The sequence below is a fragment of the Rhopilema esculentum genome, chromosome 1, assembly GCF_057945365.1.
Source record: "Rhopilema esculentum isolate cy_ngs chromosome 1, ASM5794536v1, whole genome shotgun sequence".
In the NCBI taxonomy this organism is placed as follows: Eukaryota; Metazoa; Cnidaria; class Scyphozoa; order Rhizostomeae; family Rhizostomatidae; genus Rhopilema; species Rhopilema esculentum.
In genome coordinates this window covers 2,859,459-2,870,791 of record NC_142815.1, presented here as the reverse complement: position 1 = coordinate 2,870,791, position 11,333 = coordinate 2,859,459, and positions in this window count along the sequence as shown.

Sequence of the window (11,333 nt, the reverse complement as noted above, 5' to 3'; positions counted from 1 at the left end):
TTTCTTCAAAAAATCAACTTTTTTTCCGAAACTAAACTGATTTCTAGTTTATTCTGATCATATTTAAGCTAAACAACCTGTTTTTTGACAGAAAATTTTTCAATAAAATACGACGATTTTTCTAAGCCTTTAGCCTTACTTTTTCATCAAAAAATGACCGTTCTTAAAATCACTTATTTCTTCAAAAAATCAACTTTTTTTCCGAAACTGAACTGATTTCTAGTTTATTCTGATCATATTTAAGCTAAACAACCTGTTTTTTGACAGAAAATTTTTCAATAAAATACGACGATTTTTCTAAGCCTTTAGCCTTACTTTTTCATCAAAAAATGACCGCTCTTAAAATCACTTAATTCTTTAAAAAATCAACTTTTTTTCCGAAACTAAACTGATTTCTAGTTTATTCTGATCATACTAGAGCTAAACAACCTGTTTTTAGACAGAAAACTTTTCCGAAAAAATCGACGATTTTTCTAAGCCTATAGCCTTACTTTTTCATGAAAAAATGACCGCTCTTAAAATCACTTATCTCTTCAAAAAATCAACTTTTTTTCTGAAACTAAACTGATTTCTAGTTTATTATGATCATACTAGAGCTAAACAACCTGTTTTTAGACAGAAAATTTTTCCAAAAAAATCGACGATTTTTTTAAGCCTATAGCCTTACTTTTTCATCAAAAGATGACCGCTCTTAAAATCACTTATTTCTTCAAAAAATCAACTTTTTTTCGAAACTTAACTGATTTCTAATTTATTCTGATCATACTAGAGCTAATTAACCTGTTTTTAGACAGAAAATTTTTTAAAAAAGATCGATGATTTTTCTAAGCCTATAGCCTTACTTTTTCATCAAAAAATGACCGCTCTTAAAATCACTTATCTCTTCAAAAAATCAACTTTTTTTCTGAAACTAAACTGATTTCTAGTTTATTCTGATCATACTAGAGCTAAACAACCTGTTTTTAGACAGAAAATTTTTTAAAAAAGATCGATGATTTTTCTAAGCCTATAGCCTTACTTTTTCATCAAAAAATGACCGCGCTTAAAATCACTTATTTCTTCAAAAATCAACTTTTTTTCCTAAACTAAACTGATTTCTAGTTAATTCTGATCATACTAGAGCTAATTAACCTGTTTTTAGACAGAAAATTTTTTAAAAAAGATCGATGATTTTTCTAAGCCTATAGCCTTACTTTTTCATCAAAAAATGACCGCGCTTAAAATCACTTATTTCTTCAAAAATCAACTTTTTTTCCTAAACTAAACTGATTTCTAGTTAATTCTGATCATACTAGAGCTAATTAACCTGTTTTTAGACAGAAAACTTTTCCGAAAAAATCGACGATTTTTCTAAGCCTATAGCCTTACTTTTTCATCAAAAAATGACCACTCTTAAAATCACTTATTTCTTCAAAAAATCAACTTTTTTTCCGAAACTAAACTGATTTCTAGTTTATTCTGATCATACTAGAGCTAAACAACCTGTTTTTAGACAGAAAATTTTTCCAAAAAATTCGACGATTTTTCTTAGCCTATAGCCTTACTTTTTCATCAAAAAATGACCGCTCTTAAAATCACTTATTTCTTCAAAAAATCAACTTTTTCTCCAAAACTAAACTGATTTCTAGTTTATTCTGATCATACTAGAGCTAATCAACCTGTTTTTAGACAGAAAATTTTTCCAAAAAATTCGACGATTTTTCTTAGCCTATAGCCTTACTTTTTCATCAAAAAATGACCGCTCTTAAATCAATTAATTCTTCAAAAAATCAACTTTTTTTCCGAAACTAAACTGATTTCTAGTTTATTCTGATCATACTAGAGCTAAACAACCTGTTTTTAGACAGAAAATTTTTCCAAAAAAATCGACGATTTTTCTAAGCCTTTAGCCTTACTTTTTCATCAAAAAATGACCGCTCTTAAAATCACTTAATTCTTTAAAAAATCAACTTTTTTTCCGAAACTAAACTGACTTCTAGTTTATTCTGATCATACTAGAGCTAAACAACCTGTTTTTAGACAGAAAACTTTTCCGAAAAAATCGACGATTTTTCTAAGCCTATAGCCTTACTTTTTCATGAAAAAATGACCGCTCTTAAAATCACTTATCTCTTCAAAAAATCAACTTTTTTTCTGAAACTAAACTGATTTCTAGTTTATTATGATCATACTAGAGCTAAACAACCTGTTTTTAGACAGAAAATTTTTCCAAAAAAATCGACGATTTTTTTAAGCCTATAGCCTTACTTTTTCATCAAAAGATGACCGCTCTTAAAATCACTTATTTCTTCAAAAAATCAACTTTTTTTCGAAACTTAACTGATTTCTAATTTATTCTGATCATACTAGAGCTAATTAACCTGTTTTTAGACAGAAAATTTTTTAAAAAAGATCGATGATTTTTCTAAGCCTATAGCCTTACTTTTTCATCAAAAAATGACCGCTCTTAAAATCACTTATCTCTTCAAAAAATCAACTTTTTTTCTGAAACTAAACTGATTTCTAGTTTATTCTGATCATACTAGAGCTAAACAACCTGTTTTTAGACAGAAAATTTTTTAAAAAAGATCGATGATTTTTCTAAGCCTATAGCCTTACTTTTTCATCAAAAAATGACCGCGCTTAAAATCACTTATTTCTTCAAAAATCAACTTTTTTTCCTAAACTAAACTGATTTCTAGTTAATTCTGATCATACTAGAGCTAATTAACCTGTTTTTAGACAGAAAATTTTTTAAAAAAGATCGATGATTTTTCTAAGCCTATAGCCTTACTTTTTCATCAAAAAATGACCGCGCTTAAAATCACTTATTTCTTCAAAAATCAACTTTTTTTCCTAAACTAAACTGATTTCTAGTTAATTCTGATCATACTAGAGCTAATTAACCTGTTTTTAGACAGAAAACTTTTCCGAAAAAATCGACGATTTTTCTAAGCCTATAGCCTTACTTTTTCATCAAAAAATGACCACTCTTAAAATCACTTATTTCTTCAAAAAATCAACTTTTTTTCCGAAACTAAACTGATTTCTAGTTTATTCTGATCATACTAGAGCTAAACAACCTGTTTTTAGACAGAAAATTTTTCCAAAAAATTCGACGATTTTTCTTAGCCTATAGCCTTACTTTTTCATCAAAAAATGACCGCTCTTAAAATCACTTATTTCTTCAAAAAATCAACTTTTTCTCCAAAACTAAACTGATTTCTAGTTTATTCTGATCATACTAGAGCTAATCAACCTGTTTTTAGACAGAAAATTTTTCCAAAAAATTCGACGATTTTTCTTAGCCTATGGCCTTACTTTTTCATCAAAAAATGACCGCTCTTAAATCAATTAATTCTTCAAAAAATCAACTTTTTTTCCGAAACTAAACTGATTTCTAGTTTATTCTGATCATACTAGAGCTAAACAACCTGTTTTTAGACAGAAAATTTTTCCAAAAAAATCGACGATTTTTCTAAGCCTTTAGCCTTACTTTTTCATCAAAAAATGACCGCTCTTAAAATCACTTAATTCTTTAAAAAATCAACTTTTTTTCCGAAACTAAACTGATTTCTAGTTTATTCTGATCATACTAGAGCTAAACAACCTGTTTTTAGACAGAAAACTTTTCCGAAAAAATCGACGATTTTTCTAAGCCTATAGCCTTACTTTTTCATGAAAAAATGACCGCTCTTAAAATCACTTATCTCTTCAAAAAATCAACTTTTTTTCTGAAACTAAACTGATTTCTAGTTTATTATGATCATACTAGAGCTAAACAACCTGTTTTTAGACAGAAAATTTTTCCAAAAAAATCGACGATTTTTTTAAGCCTATAGCCTTACTTTTTCATCAAAAGATGACCGCTCTTAAAATCACTTATTTCTTCAAAAAATCAACTTTTTTTCGAAACTTAACTGATTTCTAATTTATTCTGATCATACTAGAGCTAATTAACCTGTTTTTAGACAGAAAATTTTTTAAAAAAAATCGATGATTTTTCTAAGCCTATAGCCTTACTTTTTCATCAAAAAATGACCGCTCTTAAAATCACTTATCTCTTCAAAAAATCAACTTTTTTTCTGAAACTAAACTGCATTCTAGTTTATTCTGATCATACTAGAGCTAAACAACCTGTTTTTAGACAGAAAACTTTTCCGAAAAAATCGACGATTTTTCTAAGCCTATAGCCTTACTTTTTCATCAAAAAATGACCACTCTTAAAATCACTTATTTCTTCAAAAAATCAACTTTTTTTCCGAAACTAAACTGATTTCTAGTTTATTCTGATCATACTAGAGCTAAACAACCTGTTTTTAGACAGAAAATTTTTCCAAAAAATTCGACGATTTTTCTTAGCCTATAGCCTTACTTTTTCATCAAAAATTGACCGCTCTTAAAATCACTTATTTCTTCAAAAAATCAACTTTTTCTCCAAAACTAAACTGATTTCTAGTTTATTCTGATCATACTAGAGCTGATCAACCTGTTTTTAGACAGAAAATTTTTCCAAAAAATTCGACGATTTTTCTTAGCCTATAGCCTTACTTTTTCATCAAAAAATGACCGCTCTTAAATCAATTAATTCTTCAAAAAATCAACTTTTTTTCCGAAACTAAACTGATTTCTAGTTTATTCTGATCATACTAGAGCTAAACAACCTGTTTTTAGACAGAAAATTTTTCCAAAAAAATCGACGATTTTTCTAAGCCTTTAGCCTTACTTTTTCATCAAAAAATGACCGCTCTTAAAATCACTTAATTCTTTAAAAAATCAACTTTTTTTCCGAAACTAAACTGATTTCTAGTTTATTCTGATCATACTAGAGCTAAACAACCTGTTTTTAGACAGAAAACTTTTCCGAAAAAATCGACGATTTTTCTAAGCCTATAGCCTTACTTTTTCATGAAAAAATGACCGCTCTTAAAATCACTTATCTCTTCAAAAAATCAACTTTTTTTCTGAAACTAAACTGATTTCTAGTTTATTATGATCATACTAGAGCTAAACAACCTGTTTTTAGACAGAAAATTTTTCCAAAAAAATCGACGATTTTTTTAAGCCTATAGCCTTACTTTTTCATCAAAAGATGACCGCTCTTAAAATCACTTATTTCTTCAAAAAATCAACTTTTTTTCGAAACTTAACTGATTTCTAATTTATTCTGATCATACTAGAGCTAATTAACCTGTTTTTAGACAGAAAATTTTTTAAAAAAAATCGATGATTTTTCTAAGCCTATAGCCTTACTTTTTCATCAAAAAATGACCGCTCTTAAAATCACTTATCTCTTCAAAAAATCAACTTTTTTTCTGAAACTAAACTGCATTCTAGTTTATTCTGATCATACTAGAGCTAAACAACCTGTTTTTAGACAGAAAACTTTTCCGAAAAAATCGACGATTTTTCTAAGCCTATAGCCTTACTTTTTCATCAAAAAATGACCACTCTTAAAATCACTTATTTCTTCAAAAAATCAACTTTTTTTCCGAAACTAAACTGATTTCTAGTTTATTCTGATCATACTAGAGCTAAACAACCTGTTTTTAGACAGAAAATTTTTCCAAAAAATTCGACGATTTTTCTTAGCCTATAGCCTTACTTTTTCATCAAAAAATGACCGCTCTTAAAATCACTTATTTCTTCAAAAAATCAACTTTTTCTCCAAAACTAAACTGATTTCTAGTTTATTCTGATCATACTAGAGCTGATCAACCTGTTTTTAGACAGAAAATTTTTCCAAAAAATTCGACGATTTTTCTTAGCCTATAGCCTTACTTTTTCATCAAAAAATGACCGCTCTTAAATCAATTAATTCTTCAAAAAATCAACTTTTTTTCCGAAACTAAACTGATTTCTAGTTTATTCTGATCATACTAGAGCTAAACAACCTGTTTTTAGACAGAAAATTTTTCCAAAAAAATCGACGATTTTTCTAAGCCTATAGCCTTACTTTTTCATCAAAAAATGACCGCTCTTAAAATCACTTATTTCTTCAAAAAATCAACTTTTTCTCCGAAACTAAACTGATTTCTAGTTTATTCTGATCATACTAGAGCTAATCAACCTGTTTTTAGACAGAAAATTTTTCCAAAAAATTCGACGATTTTTCTTAGCCTATAGCCTTACTTTTTCATCAAAAAATGACCGCTCTTAAAATCAATTAATTTTTCAAAAAATCAACTTTTTTTCCGAAACTAAACTGATTTCTAGTTTATTCTGATCATACTAGAGCTAAACAACCTGTTTTTAGACAGAAAATTTTTCCAAAAAAATCGACGATTTTTCTAAGCCTATAGCCTTACTTTTTCATCAAAAAATGACCGCTCTTAAAATCACTTATTTCTTCAAAAAATCAACTTTTTCTCCGAAACTAAACTGATTTCTAGTTTATTCTGATCATACTAGAGCTAAACAACCTGTTTTTAGACAGAAAATTTTTCCAAAAAATTCGACGATTTTTCCTAGCCTATAGCCTTACTTTTTCATCAAAAAATGACCGCTCTTAAAATCAATTATTTCTTCAAAAAATCAAATTTTTTCCGAAACTAAACTGATTTCTAGTTTATTCTGATCATACTAGAGCTAATTAACCTGTTTTTAGACAGAAAATTTTCCCAAAAAATTCGACGATTTTTCTTAGCCTATAGCCTTACTTTTTCATCAAAAAATGACCGCTCTTAAAATCTCTTAATTCTTCAAAAAATCAACTTTTTTCCCGAAACTAAACTGATCTCTAGTTTATTCTTATCATACTAGAGCTAATTAACCTGTTTTTAGACAGAAAATTTTTCCAAAAAAATCGACGATTTTTCTAAGCCTATAGCCTTACTTTTTCATCAAAAAATGACCGCTCTTAAAATCACTTAATTCTTCAAAAAATCAACTTTTTTCCGAAATTAAACTGATTTCTAGTTTATTCTGATCATACTAGAGCTAATTAACCTGTTTTTAGACAGAAAATTTTTCCAAAAAAATCTACGATTTTTCTAAGCCTATAGCCTTACTTTTTCATGAAAAAATGACCGCTCTTAAAATCACTTATCTCTTCAAAAAATCAACTTTTTTTCCGAAACTAAACTGATTTCTAGTTTATTCTGATCATACTAGAGCTAATTAATCTGTTTTTAGACAGAAAATTTTTCCAAAAAAATCGACGATTTTTCTAAGCCTATAGCCTTACTTTTTCATCAAAAAATGACCGCTCTTAAAATCACTTAATTCTTCAAAAAATCAACTTTTTTCCGAAATTAAACTGATTTCTAGTTTATTCTGATCATACTAGAGCTAATTAACCTGTTTTTAGACAGAAAATTTTTCCAAAAAAATCTACGATTTTTCTAAGCCTATAGCCTTACTTTTTCATCAAAAAATGACCGCTCTTAAAATCACTTAATTCTTCAAAAAATCAACTTTTTTCCGAAATTAAACTGATTTCTAGTTTATTCTGATCATACTAGAGCTAATTAACCTGTTTTTAGACCGAAAATTTTTCCAAGAAAATCTACGATTTTTCTAAGCCTATAGCCTTACTTTTTCATCAAAAAATCACCGCTCTTAATTCTTCAAAAAATCAACTTTTTTTCCGAATCTAAACTGATTTCTAGTTTATTCTGATCATACTAGAGCTAATTAACCTGTTTTTAGACAGAAAATTTTTCCAAAAAAATCTACGATTTTTCTAAGCCTATAGCCTTACTTTTTCATCAAAAAATGACCGCTCTTAAAATCACTTATTCCTTCAAAAAATCAACTTTTTTTCCGAAACTAAACTGATTTCTAGTTTATTCTGATCATACTCAAGCTAATTAACCTGTTTTTAGACAGAAAATTTTTCTAAAAAAATCGACGATTTTTCTAAGCCTATAGCCTTACTTTTTCATCAAAAAATGACCGCTCTTAAAGCTAATTAACCTGTTTTTAGACAGAAAATTTTTCCAAAAAAATCTACGATTTTTCTAAGCCTATAGCCTTACTTTTTCATCAAAAAATGACCGCTCTTAAAATCACTTATTTCTTCAAAAAATCAACTTTTTTTGCAAAACTAAACTGATTTCTAATTTATTCTGATCATACTAGAGCTAATTAACCTGTTTTTGGACAGAAAATGTTTCCAAAAAAATCGACGATTTTTCTAAGCCTATAGCCTTACTTTTTCATGAAAAAATGACCGCTCTTAAAATCACTGTTTTCTTCAAAAAATCAACTTTTTTCCCGAAACTAAACTGATCTCTAGTTTATTCTTATCATACTAGAGCTAATTAACCTGTTTTTAGACAGAAAATTTTTCCAAAAAAATCGACGATTTTTCTAAGCCTATAGCCTTACTTTTTCATCAAAAAATGACCGCTCTTAAAATCACTTAATTCTTCAAAAAATCAACTTTTTTCCGAAATTAAACTGATTTCTAGTTTATTCTGATCATACTAGAGCTAATTAACCTGTTTTTAGACAGAAAATTTTTCCAAAAAAATCGACGATTTTTCTAAGCCTATAGCCTTACTTTTTCATCAAAAAATGACCGCTCTTAAAATCACTTAATTCTTCAAAAAATCAACTTTTTTCCGAAATTAAACTGATTTCTAGTTTATTCTGATCATACTAGAGCTAATTAACCTGTTTTTAGACAGAAAATTTTTCCAAAAAAATCTACGATTTTTCTAAGCCTATAGCCTTACTTTTTCATCAAAAAATGACCGCTCTTAAAATCACTTAATTCTTCAAAAAATCAACTTTTTTCCGAAATTAAACTGATTTCTAGTTTATTCTGATCATACTAGAGCTAATTAACCTGTTTTTAGACCGAAAATTTTTCCAAGAAAATCTACGATTTTTCTAAGCCTATAGCCTTACTTTTTCATCAAAAAATCACCGCTCTTAATTCTTCAAAAAATCAACTTTTTTTCCGAATCTAAACTGATTTCTAGTTTATTCTGATCATACTAGAGCTAATTAACCTGTTTTTAGACAGAAAATTTTTCCAAAAAAATCTACGATTTTTCTAAGCCTATAGCCTTACTTTTTCATCAAAAAATGACCGCTCTTAAAATCACTTATTCCTTCAAAAAATCAACTTTTTTTCCGAAACTAAACTGATTTCTAGTTTATTCTGATCATACTCAAGCTAATTAACCTGTTTTTAGACAGAAAATTTTTCTAAAAAAATCGACGATTTTTCTAAGCCTATAGCCTTACTTTTTCATCAAAAAATGACCGCTCTTAAAGCTAATTAACCTGTTTTTAGACAGAAAATTTTTCCAAAAAAATCTACGATTTTTCTAAGCCTATAGCCTTACTTTTTCATCAAAAAATGACCGCTCTTAAAATCACTTATTTCTTCAAAAAATCAACTTTTTTTGCAAAACTAAACTGATTTCTAATTTATTCTGATCATACTAGAGCTAATTAACCTGTTTTTGGACAGAAAATGTTTCCAAAAAAATCGACGATTTTTCTAAGCCTATAGCCTTACTTTTTCATGAAAAAATGACCGCTCTTAAAATCACTGTTTTCTTCAAAAAATCAACTTTTTTTCCGAAACTAAACTGATTTCTAATTTATTCTGATCATACTAGAGCTAATTAACCTGTTTTTAGACAGAAAATTTTTCCAAAAAAATCTACGATTTTTCTAACCCTATAGCCTTACTTTTTCATCAAAAAATGACCGCTCTTAAAATCACTTATTCCTTCAAAAAATCAACTTTTTTTCCGAAACTAAACTGATTTCTAGTTTATTCTGATCATACTAGAGCTAATTAACCTGTTTTTAGACAGAAAATTTTTCCAAAAAAATCTACGATTTTTCTAAGCCTATAGCCTTACTTTTTCATCAAAAAATGACCGCTCTTAAAATCACTTATTTCTTCAAAAAATGAACTTTTTTTCCGAAACTAAACTGATTTCTAGTTTATTCTGATCATACTAGAGCTAATTAACCTGTTTTTAGACAGAAGATTTTTCCAAAAAAATCGACGATTTTTCTAAGCCTATAGCCTTACTTTTTCATCAAAAAATGACCGCTCTTAAAATCACTTATTTCTTCAAAAAATCAACTTTTTTTCCAAAACTAAAATGATTTCTAGTTTATTCTGATCATACTAGAGCTAAACAACCTGTTTTTAGACAGAAAATATCTCCAAAAAAATTGACGATTTTTCTAAGCCTATAGCCTTACTTTTTCATCAACAAATGACCGCTCTTAAAATCACTTATTTCTTCAAAAAGTCGGTTTTTTTCCGAAACTAAACTGATTTCTAGTTTATTCTGATCATACTAGAGCTAAACAACCTGTTTTTGGACCGAAAATATCTCCAAAAAAATCGACGATTTTTCTAAGCCTATAGCCTTACTTTTTCATCAAAAAATGACCGCTCTTAAAATCACTTATTTCTTCAAAAAATCAGCTTTTTTCCGAAACTAAACTGATTTCTAGTTTATTCTGATCATACTAGAGCTAAACAACCTGTTTTTCGACAGAAAATTTTTCCAAAAAAATCGACAATTTTTCTAAGCCTATAGCCTTACTTTTTCATCAAAAAATGACCACTCTTAAAATCACTTATTTCTTCAAAAAATCAACTTTTTTTCCGAAACTAAACTGATTTCTAGTTTATTCTGATCATACTAGAGCTAAACAACCTGTTTTTAGACAGAAAATTTTTCCAAAAAAATCGACGATTTTTCTAAGCCTATAGCCTTACTTTTTCATCAAAAAACGACCACTCTTAAAATCACTTATTTCTTCAAAAAATCAACTTTTTTTCCGAAACTAAACTGATTTCTAGTTTCTTCTGATCATACTAGAGCTAAACAACCTGTTTTTAGACAGAAAATTTTTCCAAAAAAATCGACGATTTTTCTAAGCCTATAGCCTTACTTTTTCATCAAAAAATGACCACTCTTAAAATCTCTTATTTCTTCAAAAAATCAACTTTTTTCCGAAACTAAACTGATTTCTAGTTTATTCTGATCATACTAGAGCTAAACAACCTGTTTTTAGACAGAAAATTTTTCCAAAAAAATCGACGATTTTTCTAAGCCTATAGCCTTCCTTTTTCATCAAAAAATGACCACTCTTAAAATCACTTATTTCTTCAAAAATTCAACTTTTTTTCCGAAACTAAACTGATTTCTAGTTTATTCCGATCATACTAGAGCTAAACAACCTGTTTTTAGACAGAAAAGTTTTCCAAAAAAATCGACGATTTTTCTAAGCCTATAGCCTTACTTTTTCATCAAAAAATGACCACTCTTAAAATCACTTATTTCTTCAAAAAATCAACTTTTTTTCCGAAACTAAACTGATTTCTAGTTAATTCTGGTCATACTAGAGCTAATTAACCTGTTTTT